The sequence below is a fragment of the Tauraco erythrolophus genome, chromosome 7 (genome assembly GCF_009769465.1).
Source record: "Tauraco erythrolophus isolate bTauEry1 chromosome 7, bTauEry1.pri, whole genome shotgun sequence".
In the NCBI taxonomy this organism is placed as follows: domain Eukaryota; kingdom Metazoa; phylum Chordata; class Aves; order Musophagiformes; family Musophagidae; genus Tauraco; species Tauraco erythrolophus.
Window position 1 is genome coordinate 17,068,718 of NC_141471.1, and position 22,941 is coordinate 17,091,658.

Genomic DNA, 22,941 nt, shown 5'->3' on the forward strand with positions numbered 1-22,941 from the left:
AACTAGCACTACAGTATGGTTCAAATGTTTTTGACTTTTGAGCAGGCCATTGAAGTAATAGATTGTGAGGTAACTAAAATTCTGTAATTAAAATGTTTTTCAAAGGATTCATGAACGAACTGCTAGTCATTTGTGAGAATATCAGAACTAGCAATGACAGTGAGAGCATAAGATGAGGTATTTCTGACTTTCTCACGTGAAACTTTAGATATATGGAGTGATTGTTGTAATGTATGTTTTTGATATACAGGTTCAACGATTATGCTGCATTAGATGAAGGGGTGTTCTTCATCTGTGACTTGGGGTGTTTTGAGGATTTTTATATGCGAAGGTAATGTGTTATTTATAGACAAAGGGGTTTAATGTTTTAAATGTCTGCCTGAAACTGGTGATGGTTTTAGGTGTTTATTTACATCTAATGAGGTAGATGTGGTCAGGTCAAAGTGAAATGATCAAATGGTGAAAGTGCAACTGATCGGAAGTTGGCTGAAAATATCACTGCGATTACAATTATAGAAATTCAGAGTTTTAAATGTATGTGGTCAAATCAGGAATGTATGAACTTTATCAGTTATTTTAGCAATGTTCAAATATTTGTTATTGCAATTTCTAATCTGAAGTACTGTTAATATATAGTAAACCTCAGAGGAGATGCCATCGTATTGTGGGTAGACATGTTTTAGTAGAAATATTGTTTATTTACCACTTTCCAAAGTGTATGCCACTGTTTTTTATTTAATATGATTTTCTCTTCTTTGCTAAATACGTTTACTGAGATATTGAGACTTTCTGGTTTTGTTTTCCTTGAAATAGGAATTAAGATGGATGAAATATTTCATTGGCCGTAGCAGCAGCAGGAGGTATAAGGTGGGTACGTTGAAAGGATATGGTTAATATCCTTGCAGAATATTTTAGTTTTTGATTCTATGTTGGTCTGAACACAAAGAAAGGACATATGGTAAGCTAGGGTTCTTTCCAATGGAGATGTAGGTATCCTACCCGCTTTCCATTGCGATAAGCTGCTACATGTTTAGCACAGGTTACATGAGTCGATGCAGACAGCCTTAAATAGCTGATGCATTTTAATTTTGCATCCTTTAATGGAAAGTTTTCGGTGTGTCCTTTCCCTAAGGTTTGTATGCTTTGACTTTTGTAAAAGTGGACTGAGAAAATACCACAAAGTGTTTTAGAATCTTGTTTTCAGTGTTCCGATTAAATGCGACCAAGGAGGAAAAAGATTCAGTCGCCATCTATGTACTTCCCTTCTTACGAAGACAATTTTCGTCTCTGTTTGAGTTGGTGCTTGTTGGTTTGTGTGTTTTTTGTTTTTTGTTTTTTTTTAATTCTTTAATGTCAGTGGGAGTGTACTGCCTTGAAACGAATTGTTTTTAGGATTTCCGTGAAATATGTTATTGGTTCAGCAGCAATGAAAGATGTTTTGATACTCATCTTCATTTGCAGTCAAATTAAGATTTTGTCCTTATTTGTGTAGGCTTAATGCTTCATGTTTGTCATTATAATTCACTTGTAGAGATCCAGAACATGTTTTTAGTTTAAAAGATTTTTTTAAACAAAATTGAAAACATGGACATTTATTTTTACTGGATTAACATTGGCAAATAAGAGAACAGCAGTGCTTGAATAACAGTTGAGGACTTTCTCTTGAAGTGTGTTTGCGTATCGTTGCTGTCAAAGTTGAATGAAATGCAAGCTTCTTCATGAGGTAATGGTTAAAAATAATATATATGGTGTATATCTTTAATGATTTTTTAAATTTTTGAAAACAAAAAGTTGTGGTAATTTTTCAATTCGATACTTTCTTTTGCTGGTGTAACAAAGTTTCTTACTGTCAGCTTAAAGTGGCATTTGGAGAATGCTATCTTCTTTGTATTGTATTTGTTCTGTATTACTGTTGGTCTTGTCACCCTTCATGAAAGCAGAGTTTTTCATGTGAAACAGTTGGGTAGAAACTCTCCTTTTCTTCATGTGATGTTTGCTAATGAAGTGTGTCCTTGACTTACTATGGTACTGTGTTTGTAGGTATTGGTTTGTCCTTAGTAAGCTGATTAAACGTAGTGTAAGTACTATTCATGCATTATTTTTTTAAAGGGCTGATTTCATGGGTATTTGTAGAGTAATTAAATGTTTTAGTAAATGTTATCATGATTTGTGGAGCAATACATCTTAATCTGATAATTCTTCCTAATTAATATCAAAAATGTAATCAAAACACCATAAATCTAACTGTGGTAGAACTGTACTGTGTATGAAACAAGGATATGAAAGTGCATAAATTAAGGAGAGACTGTCTTTAGTTTGTCACTTCAACCTTTTCCAGTATAGGAAAGAATTATTTCCTCACCTAAATGGTGAACTATTCTTCGTATTATTGGTTCTTTCTTGCATCTTTTTGAAGGGCATATGGTACTGAAAGCATAGCCTGAAGGGACACTAGCCAGTGTCCTGATACTAGAACAGTTAGTATTGAGCTGTCATTATACTTTCAACTGTTGCACAAATGGGAGGGAAAGAACGTAACATGTAGCTTGATGCATCTTTCAGATTTGTAATGCATTGTGGTCACTTCATTTGTGGTTAAGCTTTTTTTTTAAAAAAAAAAGAGCACTTTTTTTTTTAAAATAATGGGTTGTGTTTTTCACTGGTCATATAAAGAGTAAAATTATGCAGTATCGTTTAATGTGCATATGTATTTTCTAAAGTGGGACTTTTGGAGCCTGCTATAGGACATTAATATCTGTATGTGTCCTGTAGTTTCGTTCTGTGGCTTAGCCCTTTGCTGTTTGTCAGAAAGTCTAAGCTGAAGATTGTTCGTTCAGAAAAAATATCATGGGTATATACCAGGAAGGGGTCGTGTGCTGAGATAAGCTTCAGAGCTGGACTATCCCAGCCCTGCTGAAATGTCTCTGTCACAGCAAGTCACTGGGGAGGCAAGGAGGTAGGAGTATTCTTGTGTCTTGCTTGAGTATTTGCCAGGAGAAGCAGGTGCAAAAGAGATGAAAAAACAGCTTGGAAAATTTCTTTGATTCAAGTAGATATAGGAGTTGTGCGAGAAAGAAACCACTCCTGTCAGACTTACTAGAACGTATCAGTGAAGTTGGTTGGGAATATTAGGTGGCTTCTAAGTTCTAGTTTCATGGAGAATTTTTGTTGTTTGTTTGAGTTTGGCTGGCAGATCAATCAAAGCAAGGTTTGCATGCTCAGTCTGCCACTTGAAGCCCTTTGTTGTCAGTAACTGAAGGTTGAGATGTCTGTAGGAAGTATTTAATGGTTTTAGCTGACCCAAAAGCAGAAACCAAACCAACCCATAGAGGTGTGTCGTCTTACTTCTTGGCGCATTATGCGTCTGTTAGAGGGACAGTTGCAAGGGACTCTTTCTTCTCTTCTAAGGACCTTTCCTTAGGGACAACGTTCTGAAAATGATGCATGGCAATAAATTACAGCTTAGACGCATGTGATTTCCATTGTACCCATGCTTCTTTGCCACTTCACTTTTCTTTTATATATGTTTGTGGTTCTTTTTGATGAACCATAGAAAATAGGGATGTTCCTGTCACTGATCTCTGTAGTTTAGAGCACACTGCAGTCTTCTGTGTCATTGATTTTTAAACGGTAACAATACAAAACTGAATTTTGGTGGTTTTTTGGTTGTCCTTGACTGAGTAGCTTCCTTAAGTGAGGTTACAGTCTGTGAAATTTCTGTGAGTGTGCATAATCTCAGATTTCTGTCAGACTGCTGTTTCAATGAAGTAGCGCTACATACACCGAGACATGAGCTTGTGACAGTTTTTGGTCTTGCTCAGCTCACTCAAAACACAACAGGTGTTGAAGAAATAAGGTAAATCCATGTTTTTAGGAAGCAAGGCAGTGAAGTTTAAATATCAGCATTTAGTCCGACACAGTCACTGCTAATGCTATGCACTGTCCTAAAGGTAAAAGTATACGAACCTTCAAAATAACGTTAGAGAATCAGAAAGGATCAGTCTATAAAAACCTGCATAGTTCTGTTGTTTATATATGTGCTCTGTGTATAATGAATCAAGCACTTTTAAATTATCAGTCTACTAGTAAAATTTCCTAAATTAATAATATGGTGTTCAGTGGGTTTTACTGCTTTTGTCATCAACATATTTTGAGGCTTTACTGAAGAAGGAAAGCAAATTGGTATTGGATTTAGAAAGAAGGGACTGTTCTGTATTACAGTACTGAAACTGAGACCACTCAAACACCTTCAACTGGTTTTTGTTATTTTCACAAATAGTATGTTCTTTTAGCAGAGCATTTAAGAACAGAGAGTTGGGTCAATCACTCTATTATGTTTTTCCTAAATGGCAATATTAAACTAACTTTACAATACCGTTCATGATCAAGGAAAAAAAAAAAACTTAGGCTTTTGATTCTCCTGGTTTTTAGCTTCCAGTGAAAAATTATGATAGGCAGTTGTGATTTCAGATCTTCAAATGCACCTTTTTCTTGGAAACTTTTGTCTAGTTTTGGCTGGATATGCGCTGCTTAAGAGTCAATATAGTAGTTACCATGTTTTATGATATTTTAGTAAGTTAATTCAGGATGTTATATGTTTTCTGTAGTTCTTGTAGGGTAAGTGGGACGTAGAAGGTTCTTGTCTTCCATATATACAAGTGTTGTGTTTTCTAGTAAAGTCTTAATTTTTCAAAGGGCTGTTCTGCTGTATTGTACTACAGACTTGTTCTTACATTGAAGCATACTTGGTGCCTCATTGAAGGCCTAAAGGTGAAAAGTCCACAAATCTACAGTTTGGGGCAGTTACCTTTGCTTAGTTTATGTTCTTTTCTAAACCAGTGATTTTTCTTTTTGGGGAGGGATTTTTCTTTTCCTGATGGGCCTTATGACAAAGATTTGCAGATTGTAATGGGTGAGATATGAGGAAGAAATGATGCTGAAGGACAAAAAGGCAAAGACTACCTGGCCCAAAATGGTAAGTTTGCACATGTTCATTGTGTCACATATTCAAAGTAGGGAGCTGTGTTTTCAGAATATTACTTCTGAGAGCTCTGCTAACTTCTGATAACTGTGTTTATACTTGCAATCAGAGTAAACGAAACGTGATGGAGAATAGCATGGGGCATAAAAAGCCATGGTAAAAGTCTGTATCTTAACTGTCATGTAGCATGCCATCACAGGGTGTGTGGTGCTGGAGAGGGAGATTCAGAGAAAAGACTGAAAGAGTGATCTATGGGGATGGAAATTTGCTGGTATAAAGAGAAACTGAAAAAAAAGTTAGATTGTTTAGCCTTTGAAAGGCAGTGAATATGATGAAGTATAACACAAGTACACAGAATGATGAATGGGTTGAGAAAAGTAATTCAAGAGCTTTTGTTCTGTTGGTTCATGCTATAAGAATAAGGGGACATTCTGTGAAATTAGGGTGACAACTTGAGAAAGGAAACTTGGGAAAGGATATATTTCCTAATAAATTGATAAGACAGTGAGCTCTGCAATCTGGGGATAATTTTTGTTTAGGAAAATTCTAATAGAAATTGGATAATTGGAGTGCAAGAATATTTACACAGGCTCAGCTTTTTATCATTTGTAAGATTATTTTTTCCATCATGATTTTTTTCTAAAGCTCATCTAAAAACTACATATTGATGGTGGGAACAAAGGAATTCAGTTTGTCCCTAGTTTGTTTACAGGAGAAATTGTTGTATTGTGTCACTAATTTGTTCACTCTGTCTGCCCCCGTGTTAGGTTATATCTGGGTGAAATACCCACTAGGTACTACGTCTAGTTTTCTTGGGTGTATCCACTGATGTACTTTGTTTTTCTTGTAAGTGGGGACATTGAGGAAGAAGTTTTGGGGTGTAACATTGGGGTCTCCATCAAGTTGGAGAGAAAGTATGTAGCACAGTTATTTTTGTGACTTGCTGCTAGTGAGACACTGTTCTCTTCAGCTTCGATTTTTCTCTTGCCTGGGTTCTTGCATTAAAGTAGGTGTAACTGCAGTAATTTAATCCAAGTCAATACATGAGTTTGTTCTGTACCTAGAGCGATGAAATATTTAGGGAGGGTGAGATAAGCTAACACTGGCCTTGTGTGTCATCCAGCCAACTTCCAGCAAGTATGTAAAAAGTCATAAAAAATAGCAGTGGGGGTATCTTAATTAAATGAGCATGCTTGTCGCTCTGCCAGTCTTTTCTCTTGGCATGGTTCAAGTCCTAGAAACTATGTTTGCTTTCAGTCTCTATCAAACTCAAATACAAAACTCGGTGATAAAAGCATCAAAAGCAGTGTTCAGCAGGAAAAGACTACAGAATCAGCTTTTGCTCATTCCCACTGAAATGTCCTTTTCACTCCGTTTAATGGAGACTGCAGTTTTTACTTTTGGTGTGTTTAGCAACAGATTGACTTAAATTTGTTGTATTTGGCTCTAGAGCAACAAAGAGCAGATGTCAGGGAGGTGCCGTGACAGGAATAAAAAGATTCAGAAGGCTTGTGGGAATTGGGGAGTGAGGGGGAAATCTTCCTTTTTTTTTTTTTTTTTTTTTTCCCTGCTAGGATCTATACTATAACATTTAGAGTTGGCATTCAGTTCAAAACTTGCTGTGCTGCAAAAGTTGATGAATTGACGCAGGCATTCTTTCCCACAGCTCAAATTGTGGAAACATAGTTTATTTATAAAATAAAATATGCCTGTGAAATTATAATTGATACCTTAATTATGGAGAACTCGCCTGAAGGATGGTAGCTTAGTGACCTGTGGGATGTTTTCCTGACTTAGAATAGCCACGATTTATACCGAAACATTTTCTCTGTATGAATCTTAAAAACGGAATTCCCCTGTCAAGGCAGAAAAACTTCAGTAACTGAGAGGTACTCTTGTCAGGGAAGATACTCCTAAAATAATGGTCAACTTTTAAACGTTATTTAGGGTTGGAAGATTTAAATAGTAGCCTTTGTTATTGGAGATTGTTGCCATTTCAAAAATACGCATTTAAAAGCCACCACTACATGTTGCCAGTCTTTGCATAAGCAGGTGGGTGCCAGGTGTATGTGAGATCCTGGAGAAGTTAGTTGCTTTGGTTTATTTCTTTTTGCTTTCGTGATGAGCAGAATGCTTCAAAAGTTAGTGGCTGCTTTTTTTTTTTTCAGGCTGGAAGGATTTTATCTTTACCTTGATTAAGGAGCCATTTCTGAAAACATGTGTGATTTTTATTTTTATTTTTTATTTACTAGAATTAGTTGTTTGTTTAGCTTTCTCACATCTGTGTTATACTCATCATCTACCTGCACTTCAAGAGTATATTTTGCTACAGTATAGTTTATAGATTGTAAAAGCATAAATGTGATGTAATTGGCAGTAATTTTGATTGCAGGTTGCTATATTTGAAAGTTGTGCCAATTCTCTGTTGTCCTGTATGTATAATGATGTATTTAATACTCTGTGTTACTCGTGCAATAATCTGGAGGGGAAGATAGTAATATATCTCTTGATTTTCCTTGAGATGATATTCCTTAATCTTGTGATAGTTTTTCAGAAAACCAGATTGCCTCTTGCTTTAGGTCTTTCTATTCTAGTGGTGATTGTAGTAGCTTGTATCATTTTACGGCGAGATGGGATTTGGAATAGAAGGTACTATATCTTATTATGGATTCAAGCAGAGTATAATGAAAAAGTGACTATTTTTTAAAAAGCTGTTAGTGTAGTGGAGTGAGTTGTCAAAAGCATCCTGTGTGTAAGAGATGTAACGTACATGCTCTGTTCTCCTCAGGGCTTACAAAGTCATGTTTGGAGTGTGCTGTTCAGATTTGGAAACAAACCTTCCCGTACAATGTAAATGCGCTGCTAAAGCAAACCAGGACGAACTAGCTTGCCGGTTAGCTGTAGCATGTTGAGTTTCTTGGTTATGTAGCTAATTTCAGCGGCTTAGAAGTGACAAGCCTGGAAATAATCGTGGTCAGAGCTGCTCCAAGAGGGCTGAGTGAAGCCTTTTTGATTTCCTAAATGGAAAGTAAACCAGATTTGATCAACAGCTGCTGTGAGGGTTATTCAGGCAGTAAGTTCTGTCCAGTGCAGGGTTTTGCACTTCGGGCATGTTATTTTGCTTAAGGTGAGATCCTGAAACTGTAACAGAATTTGGTGTGTTTGATTAACATCACTTATGTCTGCCCTGTACTTAATTTCTTCAGGTATTTTTCACCTGGCTGTCAGATTCTTTTGTTTACAGCAGTGTCTGAAAGACTTTGTGACCACATTAAAATTGTTAGGAAAACTGGTAAATTATGGTTTCTGAATTTAAAGACTTTTTTCTAGATCATTTAATCATAAGTAGTTATAAAGTTTACTTTACATGGTAAGATTTCACTTTAAAAGAAGCATGAAATTGTAGATTCCGTTTAGACTAGATCAAGATCTTCAAGGATCATGACCGTGGGTTGTTCGTTTGGGTTTTTTTTTTTTATGATTTCTTGCAAGTATTAAACCTACATTTATGTACTAGCGTGCTGTAAAGATAGCTATGTATTGCAAGGGAAGCTGGTTGCTATATCTTGACTGTTAGCTGAAGCTGAACAGAGACTAGGCAAGTTTCTTGCTCTGGGTTGTTAGGATGCCATCCCAAGACTGGAGCTACTGTTTGATGTCTTACTTCTGGAAGTGGAGTTCTGCAGACCAAGTTGCCCTAATTCTGCCCCTACAAACAGTGTTATACCTCTCAGGTGTCTGCAGTAGTGTATTCTGAAATTTCCACTGAGCTATGAGGAATATGGTTTCTATCCTGGACAGACTGCCTGAATGTTGAAAGATAGTTCAATATCTTTGCACTGCAGAAAGCATAGATATAGGAAAACTTAGATAATGCCTATCAGACTTTGTAATTTGATGCTAATGTATTCATTTCTCATGGAAGGTCCAGGACATTAGCAAAATTGTAGAAAAATGCCTCCTAGTAATTGAAAGGTATGAGACTAGTCATTAAGTAAACAAGGCAATGTGTTCCCTCTGTACACAGTAATATAAAACATTCTTTTCCTATTTTGCCTTTTGGAAAAGGAAGAAGGCATTTCCAACATACACTTTCATTGTTGTGACTCAGGTAAATCAGAGGTAAAGTTTATAATAATTTAGTTTTCATAGGTAGTTAATTTGCCTTCGAAAATAATTCTGATTAGTTTGGGTACAGTTCTTTGTGACTGAGAGACATTATTATTTATGGCACAATTTCTAGACAGCTGAGGATTTTTTTTTAATAGCTAGAGATCTGATTAAGAAGCTGAAATTCTTGCATTTTTTAAGCCATAATTTTCATAGTCTTTGAAGACATCTTTAGGTACAAGTGATAACGCTACTTTTGGAGCTTTTTGTATACCGTTAATTATTCAGAATAATTCTCAGGTTCTTTACATACCAATACCATACCATAATAATCTATTAAACTTGGTACAAATTAATTTATAATTTCTGCTCTAACTTCACAGTATGCTGGGAGAGTAAAATGTGGCTTTTCTGACAATTTGTCAATTTCGAGGTAAAAATAGTTTAAATTTACGGAATAAGGAATACTACTTCCAATAATGTAAGCTCTGGGTGCTCATGCACAGTTTTAAGGTCTAGCTTTGGTCCTTACAGATATTGGGTAAGACTTGCAGAAGCCCATTGGTAGGTGTGTAATCTTGCTTTGGTGAAGCAGAAGAGCACATTTTGGAATTCCAAAAATGGAATGCTACTGAAAAAAGAGCATTTTTGTATTTTTCACTCTTGTATTCTTTTATTCACATTCTTATACCTCTGGTATAGTGATGATTGTTAGCATTTGAAATATACCAATAATTTGTTTCTGATTTTTAATAAGATACAGAAAGGAAAATAGTTCAAAGTAACACTTGGGTTTTACATCTGATTTCTGTTTAGCAGTAGAAGCAAGAACTGACTATATCTCTGAACAACAAGCTATATGATTAACAGTAGCCTTTCGGGTAAATATAACCATGTTTCCAAGCACGCTCTGTCACAAAACCTTTGGTTACTGATATTATTAAGGTGTAATTGATCTAATTCACTGTAAAAGTTTTGAAACCTTTTCGAAGGTGTTTTTGCATCTAAAAGTCTTCAAACACTTGGTATATAATATTGATGTTTGTTGGAAAGTGTTTTTTCGATTTTGAGACAAAAGCTTATTTTCATATTCAAGATTAAAGAAGAGCAAACTTTTATTTTTCTTTTTTGGATTTTAAAATCAAACTACACTTACAGAAATGCAGATATCTTTGAAAGATTTAGCTGATCCGCTTTTGAGAAGCAGAAAAATTCCTTAGACTAACAGTACTGCTAAGTTGATGGAAACTCCTTGCTATAGAATTGGTTTTTTCTGCATATGTTTCTTCCTCTTTCAGGAAGTTGTTCGTTTCAGAAAAAAGCAAAAAAAAAAAAAAATCAAGAACTATAAAATGTTGATTACAGAAGTTGTGGAGTAATGGGCTTTAATTGAACCATCAAAAATCCAAGCCAGGGAAACAGAGTAATGTCTTGATGGTGCTATCCAATAATTTGCAAAGCACTTCCCCCTAGAAAACAAAAAGTAAAAAAAGGAATCATCGTTTGGGTGCGGGCTGTACCCATACTGTTGGAACTGCCCTTTCTTATCAGGGAAATAGGACAGGCTAAGTGTTCCAGGTCTTATTTAAGCCTGGGAGAAATTATCATCTCAGGCAGTATAAGCCTTTTTTTGTCTAAGTGGAATTATGTTTTAAAGTGTGTGCTGTTCAATAATGAAAAGTTTACTTGAATTGTCACTTTATAACATTTTGTACATGAAATGCTAGAAAGACCATTTCCAAAATGTTTGTTAATGTCTAAAAGTTAATAGATAAATTTCAAAAATTTGTATAGGTTAGTACTGGTTGGCACAGGGTAGCCATGCGTGTTTTCTCGGATGATATTTACAAAGAAGAGTTTCAGGTTTTCTTTAGTAGCGTCTCTCTCCAGTACTCGTCTGTGATCTGAAATCCAGTACAGTAATCTGAAAATTCAGTCTTTGGCAATTATATTTAGAAAGCTGCTTTATATTGGCAAGGAGAAAATGTCTGGTGTATATACTTGCAGTTAGGAAGAGACTGAGTGGGAATATTAACACATGTGTGTGTTCAGTGGATTGACTTTAGATGCCCCCAAAAGAGGAATTTTTAAATTTCTGTTGAAACCTACCTGTATTACAAATAGTTGTGTTTGGAAGCCTAATAATTTTCAAAATTAGTATCTTTGGAATTCACTTTTTCATGATAAAATGGACTCACAGGCCCAGAGTATGACATTCTTTACTTTCAGGTTTTCAAAGTTGCCTGTATTTCTTTCCGGAAATAAGACGAATGCTAGTAACCTCTCAATTAAAAAAAAACGTTACTAGTACTGGTACATTACTAGTTTTCAGATACAAATTCTAAAGAGGCTCTGTAAAGAGCGGATGTGGTCAGGTGGAAAATATTGTTGATTTGCGGAGGAATCTTATATTAGTGATGCATGCAATTGTGAGCCACAGTGCTGCTTCAGGGTCCGGCAGATGGATCAGTTACAAATTTATGTATTGAAAGGAATACTCAGATTCTTACGTGTTGCCTGTGTTTGAGAGGTACAGAAAACACTTCCCAGTGCTGTTGCCATCAATTCACTTGCACGCTAAGAGTCCTTGTAGTTAGCTCCTGGCTTCTGACGCTTCAGATCAGTCAGTTCACCTTGCTGAACTGCTGAAAGAAAGGATGTGGCTCTACACGCATTGAAACTGTCATAGCTCACTGAAGAAGCAATAGCAGTATCACTGCAAGTATTTTTGCTTTACATGTACAAGTGCTTTGATGACAGAATATTTTGCAACAATAAAGAAATATTTTTCTGACTGCTCAACAAATGTTATGTGCTGTGGATAGATTTGTGTCGTTTATAGCCATGGAAAACTTAGTATCTCGTCTACTATTGCAGTTTTTTTGGCTAACATCTTGTATGGATATTGTACTGCTGAATATTTAATCTGCTGTGGAGACAGACAAATTTAAGAGAATTGACTTTAATCTCAGAAGAACGTGTATTGACTGGGAGAGTTTGTTCAGTTTGTTTTTGCAAATCACCAACCCTAACAAGTAGGATTAAGTTTAGTGCAGGAGAAAATGGAACTTTCGCTTTGTTTCCAGAATGAGGTCACGGTGTTTGTCTCTCTTCAGCCTCCATCTCAGTAAAATAATAGAAAATATAATTGTTTCATATTTCAGTTTTATCTCCTGAAGAATGGGAGTTAGTTACTTGTGCAAGCCATAATGTCAGCAATGACTTTTTGGCCTTCTTGATTATTACTTCTTTACTGCACCGTATCTGCCCTGTTTGCATGCCCATGCTTGAAATTCCTATTGCTGCTTTTGTATTTTATTTTATTTTATTTTTATTTTTTTCCTCAGTCTTATTTAGCAATTCTGCTGAGCAGGTAGCTGAGTAGACTTCAGTCATGCAGGAGTTGGTTGTGCATGCAGTGCTAGTGATGGCAAACGCCCATCTTATATGTGAAGGCAGGGAAAAGGAAACAAAATAGAATCCAACGGAACAGATGAGAAAAGGAAGACTGTGCTATTAAAGGAAGGTAGAGAGGAACACCTGAGTGACAAGGTGGAAGAAAAGAAGCTAAAGTGCTGATGTGGAGATGCGCTGCAAATGCAGTGTGTGATGACACTATTCTGATTTGTAACAACTAAAGAAGCATGTTTAAATAAATAAGATACTTTTATGATTAAAAAAGCCCAATAAATTATCTTTTTATCTCATTTTTAGGTAGATCAGGTATACACTAATTCTCATTTCAGAGGAGCTTATTTTTGTTTACTGTAACAAGAATATATTCATCGTAATTTTAATCAACAGGTTAATAAAAACTCTAATGTTGTTTGGTTACTTTATTGCCTATCTCTTCTCTGATCAGGGTTATGTGCTAATATTTTGCAGCATTATCTGTTGATGGATATAAAGAAGTACAATTTTCCTGAGTGGGGAGCTTAAAAATATTGTCTTCCTTCGTAAAAATTGTTCCTGGGTTCCCATGCACGTACAATCACTTTTCACTTTACAAAATGGGACTTGAAGGCTTTGTAACTTGTCAGATTGCTCAAATTCCCTCGTGTCTCTAGAGAATAGAAACTGCTTCACCAACAAATACATAGGGTAGCTTGAGCCCGTTCTGTTGAGCTATGGGGTTTATTTCAGAATTTGAGAGATACGTTTTTATGGAAGAGATAACTGAAAGACTTAGCATTCTTACTTGGATATTGTACTATTTACTTTGGAAGAAAGTTTCCCATGATTAAATAAGAACAAGATGTTTGACCACCTTCTAGGGAGGAGACTGTTTGGTCAGCATAAAATTAAAAGAAAAAATTTAGAAGAGACAGCTGACCATTCTTACGTGGCGTTTGAAATGTTTTCATGTTTCTTCTTGGCTTTAATTGTACTGTATATATATGGAAAGAAGAAAGACCAGAGGTTATGTTTCTTTTCTTGGAAGTATAGCTTTATCACATCGTTTGGAATTTATAGCCTAGTAATATGTAGTGCTTTTTCCATTCCTACATTTTGCAGTTGGTTTGTACAGCCTTGTAGTTTGGCAGCTGAGAGCTCACTTCTTCATGATTTTTTTGGCATGAAAGGGTTACTGTTCACATTTCCTGTGTAATTCCTTCTGATCTTGCTGGGCTGTAATTACTTTCTTGATGTTAAACATTCCCAGGCTCCTATAACCTTCTAGCCTGCTTGCACTGGCCAAGTTTGTCCCAGGTGATCATGTGGGCGAACCTCCTGTTTTTAAGGATAAAAATCTCTCCTTCCTGTGTAAGATAGGTTACGTATTCATTCCTTTGCTGTGCAATCCCAAGAGAAATCTTTTGAAAAATAATAATAAGGTAACACATCACTCTTTCAGAGTCAGATTTAGCAACCAAATAGATGACAAATCAAGTGCGTGGGTTTAGAATTTGCTGAATCTTGGTTGAAGGTTGAATGTCTGTGAGTTCACATTAAAGATTATTTTTTCTTAATACATTTGGAAAATAGGTTATGATATAAAAAAGACAGATTTTGACTGTAGCTTCTTTCTTTTGACCATATAATTGGCAGATCATTTTAAGCTTGCTTGAATGTAGAACTATTTAGTTGAGCCTTCATGATTTTTTTTCTAATTCTTTGCAGTAGCTGCATATCTTGCAAAAAATTAGAGGCTATTACTCAGTTCTGTCTTTCCCATGTAGTTCAATTATCCTATGTTTCTTCTGATTTTCAGCTTGTGGTATATAAGCAGTAAACACAAGGTATTATTTTGTTTTTAAATAGAAGTGAGCGCATACTGCGGAAAAATGTTGGCTTCAGAGGTGTGGGAACTGAAGTGTTCTCCTCTGCAAAGGCACTGAAAGGTCCTATGTGCCACCGCTCAGCTGCTCTTCAGCTTTAATCTGGAGGAGCCACCTGTAAGAATGCGAGTGAAGTTTGCTTTCTGTGACCTTTATGCCGTTTTCTCACAGTGCCAAGAAAAATGCAAGATGGTGATGGCAGGGTGTTGTTTGTTTGGGTTTTTTTTAGGATATGAGGAGTTGTAATGTGCTGGTGTATTGACATCAGTGGGTGTTCTTTTTGCTGCTGACAGTGTCAGAGAAAGTAGCTGGAGGTTCTGGGCACCCTTGGTTCAAGAAGTAGCCCGAATTTTGATACTTGATTCAAGAGTGATCTCATTGGCTTATTATCCTCCTACAGAGAATTTTTTTGTCATAATCCTAGTCTTATTACCTTGTGCATTTAATTGGCCACTGTGTGAAATTCTCAGCTGCAAGTAATTCTATTTTGTTTAGCTGTGGTATTGTGCTTGCGACTCAGATACTCAGCAGTCTTCCCAGTAACTGACTGACTGAATTTTTGTGAATGCATAACTGTGCTTCAGCTTAGTGGGATTATACTTGGAAGAATATACCTATATTATTAGGTAATAAATTGTAGCAGTTCCAGCCTTTTTCTTAGTTTAATCCTCATGCATACCGATGCCTCCCCTTCTATGTAAATAGAAGTTAGAGCAGTTGGTGTGCATGTTGTTAACTGTGCTGCTATGCTAGTAAAGGATAGGAAGAATATATTTTAATGAAAATGTCTTTATAGTTTTTATTAGGAAGTCTTCTTGAATTTGATGGCTTAGTTGTGATTGGAATGCAGTCAGTATGCTACCCAGTTCTTAATTGCAAACTCTGTCTTATAATTGGGAACATGGCTGTCAGATAGACCTGTTTTTATTGTTGAACCCAAAGGTTCCTACTGGCATATTACTCAACACACAGAAAACTGGTCCTGGCATAAAGTATTTGTACTGTAGCTGTGTGGAAAAAAAAAATACACCATGAAGCACTGTGAGTAAAACTGAATAGACAGAATCATAGAATCATAGAATGGTTAGAGTTGGAAGGGACCTCAAAGATCATCTAGTTCCAACCCCCCTGCCATGGGCAGGGATATCCTCCACTACACTAGGTTGCCCAAAGCCTCATCCAACCTGGCCTTGAACACCTCCAGGGATGGGGCATCCATAACTTCTCTGGGCAACCTGTTCCAGTACCTCACCACCCTCAATGTAAAGAATTTCTTTCTTATATCTAACCTAAATCTGCCCTCTTTCAGTTTAAATCCATTGCCCCTTGTCCTGTCACTACACGCCCTTGGAAAAATCCCTCTCCAGCTTTCCTGTAGGCCCCCTTTAGATACTGGAAAGCTGCTATAAGATCACCCCGGAGCCTTCTCCTCTCCAGGCTGAACAGCCCCAACTCTCTCAGCCTGTCTTCACAGCAGAGGTGCTCCAGCCCTCGGATCATCTTCGTGGCCCTCTTCTGGACTCGTTCCAGTAGCTCCATGTCCTTCTTGTGTTGGGGACTCCAGAGCTGAACACAGTATTCCAGGTGGGGTCTCACGAGAGCTGAGTAGAGGAGCAGAATCACTTCCCTCGACCTGCTGGCCACGCTCCTTTTGATACAGCCCAGGATACGGTTGGCTTTCTGGGCTGCCAGCGCACATTGCCGGCTCATGTTGAGCTTCTCATCCACCAGCACTCCCAAGTCCTTTTCCTCAGGGCTGCTCTTGATCCATTCTCCACCCAGCCTGTACTTGTGCTTGGGATTGCCCCGACCCACATGCAGGGCCTTGCACTTGGCCTTGTTGAACTTCATGAGGTTCTCACAGGCCCACCTCTCCAGCCTGCCAAGGTCCCTCTGGATGGCATCCCTTCCCTCCAGCATGTCCACAACACCACACAACTTGGTGTCATCTGCAAACTTGCTGAGGGTGCACTCAATCCCACTGTCCATGTCTCCAACAAAGATGTTAAATAGCACTGGTCCCAGTACCGACCCCTGAGGAACACCACTTGTCACTGGCCTCCACGTGGAAGGGAGATACTGCTGCTGTCTTGAAAATAGATTGTTGTTTTATCATGGCCTGCACATGATCTCCAGGTACACGATATTTTGTAGGAAACTTCATATGAAGAGGGCTCACCTAAACACATCCACTTGGGTATGTGTTAAACACATTGCAAGCATTCTAGGCTTCCTGTGCACTGAAGTGCAACAGAATAGTGCTTTGCTTAAAGCTTTTTTCAAAACAGCTTACTTTTGACTTTATATTATGAAAACACTGATGAATTTAGAGTTAGCTGAAAGCGAGTACAGCTGTATTGAAGCCTGCTTTCCGTCTAATAGGATCTATAGATCATCTTTCCTTTCTCTTTTCCTGTTTAATTTTACTCCTGCTCCGATGAAGACAGTGAGGAATTACACATTATATTGTAATTAAAGGTAACCTGTTTTGAATTTGCTTTGTAAAGTGCTTAGAATGTAACTGACCTGACTCTCCATTATAAATTTCACCTTTGCAGTGGAAGATACTCTGAGTGGTAATTCATTTTCTTCTATGAAAAATGCATGGTTTCAGAGTCATATGCAAACTATCTCTTGCTTTTTGTGTAGAAGGCATGTTAAAAGGATGTAAGCTGGTGGTGCTCATCTTTTGTGTGTGTGCATGTTGATCTTCCAGTGGCTTAATTTAAAACTTTTGGACTTAGAGGTGTCTAATGTACTGGAGGCAAGGTGATGCATGTAACTGAGACGCAGAGAAGAACTGGACCTAATCTTAAGTGTATTTAGTGCAGAGAAAGAAGCTGTTTGGTTTTAATGGCTTGCTATAGAATTAAGAAATAATTTGAATTAGGTGATCTTTTAAGCTTTTAGACAATGTAGTCAACAGTATTTTTATATTCAGAGTTATACAAGTTCTCTCCTTGAGAAGACATGTAAATTACTGTTATGACAAAATGCATAAATATGTCTAGGATTTGATAGTAATTAATTCATTTCACTTATCTGAGGCACGATTAAGTGCCTCAGTTTGAAACTGGCTATAAAAAGTACCATGTAAACAAATTTAACACACGTCAGGTGTAACAGCACATTTTGCAGAACTGCAGATGCTTTGTTTTTAAATGCAGTGGTTTCTCACTTTCAACATTCACAAATTGAAGTTTAGTAACAGAGCACCTCTTCACTAGATTTTTAAGGGCAATTTTTAAGTCCCTGGCTTTCTTGAGTGGCTTGAACTATATATAACAAAGTATTAAGTACTGCTAAAACATCGATTAGCACCGTGATAGAATTATGTTGTTTACCACGAGCGCGCAAGAAAGAATGATTGACTCTCTGAGTTTTCTTGGATTTGTCCTGGTTCAGAAGATGCCATGTATCCAGTGATAGGAGAGTCTTGGAACACATGCTCTTTGTGAAACTGTCTTTCAGGATCTTTTATCTTTTTTTCTAGGCTTTCTAGCCTTTTCCTGGGCTTCTTACATGAGAGACCCACATAATTGACTTCAAAAAAGTTGTGTTGCACATCAGCCTTTTTGTGGTCTACATTTCATCTTTGGTTCTTTGTATTTACATGCACCTTACCTACTTACATACTTATATGTAAATATATTAACACGGATGTTTTTATAGGAATTGTCTATAGTCTTCATTCTTAGATAAGTATTAAGCATGCATAAGATCTTTAAATTATGACAGTCCTCTGACTATGTATGTACTGCATTTTAATTCCATCTGTCTGCTTCCTGTGTGTTTAGTAATGCTTACTAAATGCAAATGCTTTTGTTATTATTTATTTTTTAATTAAGTTGCATATTTTCATTCCTAGAGTTCTATATTGATGCTTTAGAGAGAAAGAGAGGTGAAACACAGAGCAGATATCCCAGTGACAAAGGGGGAGAAGATGTGAGGATACTCTGGTAGCACAGTAAGAGGTTTTAGAAATCGGTAATATCAAAGTTAATTTGAATCATCATTTATTTTGAAAGGTTCATTATTTAACAGACACATACGTTGGAAAGCAAAATGAGTAAGTTGAAAAAGGATGTGCCAAAAGTAATCATAGAATCATAGAATGGCATAGGCTGGAAGAGACCTTAGAGATCATCTAATCCAGCCTCCCTGTCATGGGCAGAGAAGCCTTTTGACTAGATCAGGCTACTCAAGTCTCTGTCTGACTTGGCCTTGAACACCACCAAGGAGGGGGCATCCACGACTTCCCTGGGCAATTTATTCCAAAGTCTTACCACCCTCGTACTGAAGAATTTCTTCCTGAGATCTAATCTAAGTCTGTTCTCCTTCAACTTAAACCCATTTCCCCTTGTCCTATCAGTGGACACTCTTGTAAAAAGTCCAGAAAAATTTATTTTGAAAAGACCACTGAAGGTCATCTGCTTAAATGCCCAGCTTAGAACAGGGCCACCTTCACAGTTAGGTGAGGTTGACCAAGGTTTTGTTTATTTGAGTCTTGATCATCTCCATGGATGGACACGACACAGCCTCTGGACATCCTTTTGCAGTGCTTGACCACTTTCCCTGTGAATTTTTTTCCTAATATATCGATTTCCCACATGACAACTTGTCTGTAGCCTCCTGTCCTCTTGTGCAGCCTGAAGGACTGTCTGCCCTCATCTTCCAGACGCCCTTCTATTTTAGCTGGGTGAAGACAGCAATAAGATTCCCACCTTAGCTTTCTCTTCCTGCAGCTGAACTCAGGCGTGTCTGTGGGGAACTCAAACATGAGCACAACCCTCTAAGTGCACAATAGATGAGAGTATTCAGTTCACTCAGCTTGCTCTTGTGTATCTATGGAAGCCTTTCTTGGCCCTGCACATCCCTTGCTAGTTGCCATTCCAAATGATCTTTGGTTTGCTCATTCTGTATACGTAGCCCCAGACAGTGTTTCTGTATTCTTTCTGTTAGCTTCTTCCTCTTCTGCCTTGCCTATGCTTCTTTTGTCTTGGAGCTCAGTTAGGAGTGCTCTGTTCATCTGTGTTGGCTTCTTCCACACCTGCTGCGTGTCAAAATGCTGAACCATTCTTGTACTTTGAAGAGATTGACCGTGAATATCAACTAGTTCTTTAGGGCTGCCTATGTTTCAGGGTGGCCCTTTGAAAGGGGTCACACCAACTAGTTCTCTGAACAAACAGAAATATTTCCTCAAAGTCCAGGACTACAGTTTTGCTGTTAGTCTTGATTGTTTTTCTCATGATCTTAAGATTCACCATCTCCTACAGCTAAGGCTGCCATTGACTTTCACATTCCTGACCATTTCTTTCTTTAGCTTCTCCTGTCACTTTGGAAGACTGTGTTAAATCATTGACATATTTTCCCTCTGAAAACATTTAAGCATTATTATAAAATATCAACAACATATAGTAGGGTAGAACGTTGAAAAATTAGGCAATGCAGCTACGATTTCCTGTTCTTCATAGGAAGTAAGATTTTTATGACCCAAATGTTAGAAGAATTAAATACTTTCCTGCCTCTTGTTGCCTGAAAATGGAAATGTTTGGCATAAAAGCTTGAAAATGTTCTTGAAATGTTAATGGAAACAGATTTCTTCATTTGTCAAAAATGTGTATGAGGAAGAAAAGAGGAATAGAACAGTTTGTCAAACTGTATAGCTGCTACTAGAGACAAAAATCTCTCTTCTGTTACACTGCCCACTCAGAATTTCTTGGTTTGAGTGCTGCTTGTAAGGGGGAAAAACAGGTATCCTGGGTAAAACTGCCATATTTCGTTTAAAAACTGAAATGGGCTTGATTTCTGTAGCTTAAAATTAGGTAACGCTTATGACAAAACTGTGCATTGAAGACTTGGCACTGAAAACAGTTATTTCAGATTAGATGAGAATCTCTGACACTACTTGGTGGAGTTGCTTGGTGGACTGTTGTCTTGGACCTGGTGATCTGTACAAACTCTTATGCTTTCTGAATCATACTCATTGAGAAGAAAATAATTTTTCATTTATCTGAAATAATTGAAACCAGTGCATGCATTCATGTTTGTTAATGAATTTCAGATAGCATTATTTTGTTCTGGAATGGGAAACAAAGATTGGGGTACTGGTGAGATAGTTCTCCCGTTTACACCTAATACTGAACAGTTCCATTTTTTTGTTTCTGGATGATTCATATATATTTGAAAGTATCTCATTTCAAAGTTCACGAAACATGTCCAGCTTATATGTATTCACTGGATTTTTACTTAATAAAATCGGCAGTCATTTTTGAATGGGAAAGAAACCTGTAAACACCATTGCTCTCTGCAATTAATTGATGTTTACAGTAGTGTAACAAGCAAGATCCTAGGTGGCTGTTATTTCTGACCATTTACAGAAAGCATGCAAGTTCAGTGATGGAAATAGTTTATTTGCAACTCTTACTGACTAGTTAAAACATTTTCTGTCCCCCGTCGATAAATAGAGGAACAAAAGATGGCTGATAGCCTTGTCTAATGTTAAGTTTTACTGCCCAGTTTACCACATTTAGGGACTACTATTTAGCAAATGAAGAAAAGTGGATTAAGTACAGCGGTAGTCATGCTGATGTTTTTTCTGTTCCAACTAAAAATGAAACATCATTACATTTTTAACATTTGAGATGAAGTACCCCCCAGAATTTTTTGTTCTGTCTATATTTTTAAGGCTTTTTAACTGTATGGTTTTAGATGAACAGTCATGAAAATAGAGAACTACAATTTGAAAGGGCTTAGGAAACAGAATACACTGCATCTTTATGATACGTATGTTTCTCCTGTGTAGAAGGAGTTCTATTCTTGCCATCTGGTGTGATGCCAAAGTAGTTTTATGCTTTCTATGTGATCTGCTAAATGTGTATATATATAGTCTAAATTTGTTACTTACTGAAGGCTTCTTTTAAAAATTCTATCCAGAACTTTGCATTTCAGAAACTTAAAGCTCATTCTTCTATTTATATAAAATGAATTTGGTTTCCAGTCTGTGGATTTTCATCATCTTTAGATACAGTAGGTGTTACAGCTATTGCAGTGGACACATTTGCAAATACTTACAAATTAAGTATTGATGTAGCTTGAAATATTGAAAAAATGAGTTACCTATTGATCTTTGAAGGTAACTGTTTTCAGTGGAAATACGTATTTTTTAGATTAATCAAAGGATTGAGGGTTTGAATGGAACTCTTTTGTCATTGCCATTGCAGGTTTCTTTTTTAAGGTTGATTCAGTTCAAACTTGTAGCATGATCATTGACATTTACATGCTATGGATCATGAGGCCTGCATGCAGTAAGTGAATTCACACAGGTCAGAAATATCTGTAGAAGAATAGTGGAAAATGTCTTTGGCAGTTATCACCATTATTTTTTCTCTCCCTTCCTCCCTGCCAGTGCTCTAAAAAAAAAGTAGCTGAGCCAGATAAATGGATGTTTGCTGCAGAAGATGATGCAGGTTGTTGGCGTGCACCCAGCACAGATGTAAAAAATGCAAAGTTTACAACATAGATCTTAAGTCATTTCACTATCAGTGAAAGGCAAATGGACTTTACAGAGAGAAAGTAAATGTGATAGAAATAATATGCAGAGTTTTCTACTTTGCTGCGAGGGAAGCATTGATTTTTATTTTTACGGAAATACATTCACTAATGTTCTTTCCATATTAAAACTCTTACCTGAATCTGATGGGATATTGTGGTTTTTGTCTAGACTTGTATTTTTCTGCTATCTGGTGTTAATATTCTGAGATAAAGTAAAACGACAAATTAAAAGACCCAAATCACAGCTTTGTAGTGAAAATGATAGTGGACCCAAATAACTTGCATGTTAAAAGATTTTTAATGAGCGTTTACTGGAAAACCTCTGTGAAAACTAAATTGTTACAACGAAACTTCATAGGTTTTTGCAATTCAGAAGACAAATAGAGTGGTACTGTGCCAGTGTTTTAACTGGCGAAATATACTGGAGGCTTTTTAGAAATGTAATTCAGATCCTAGAAACACGAGCAGTTCTTTAAAACTTGTTCTGTATTGAATAAAGGAGAATTAGGAGAATTCGGCCTGTGTTACATGTATGGGGAGTTTGTGCTGATGAATCAAGTGGCCACTGATCAGTTTCTGAAGCTTCTAAAATACTTGTTCATACGTGTATATATATGACAGTTTTCTAAAAAATAAGAACCACATTATTCTAGTAAATTCTGTACAGGTTTTCTTTCTAATGCATGTGGAATAAATAATGTAGATGTGTTAGGAACTGCAACCTAGCTTTGCATATTGGGAGCCAAAAACAAGTTCTGCATGCACGTGTCTCCTGCTTTAATCTTTAAAACAAGAGCAAACTTTAAAAGCAAAGAATACTTGAGCATAAGAATCTGACTAAGTAGGCAGTTGCTTGCTCATTTAGGTAGTTCCAGAGCAATTCTTCTCTTAGGAAACATGATTTGTTTGGTTAAAACAAGGTAAGAAGGGGAGTGAGGTTAGCAATACAGTTTAAAGAATGGGGTGCTGATGATCACAAGCACTACGTGGCTTGGAGGCAGTTGGCTAAGGAGGTAA

At 36.9% G+C, this 22,941-nt stretch overlaps 1 protein-coding gene across 1 annotated transcript in view; it reads left to right on the top strand.

The window, feature by feature from the left end:
- The first annotated feature begins 262 nt into the window (after window positions 1–262).
- The window catches only part of ZNF438 (zinc finger protein 438), a 53,384-nt gene continuing 30,705 nt past the window's right edge, over window positions 263–22,941 (top strand). Inside the window, 2 exon segments of the mRNA XM_009984322.2 lie at window positions 263–331; window positions 814–867. The gene's annotated coding sequence lies outside the window, so the exon portion shown is untranslated.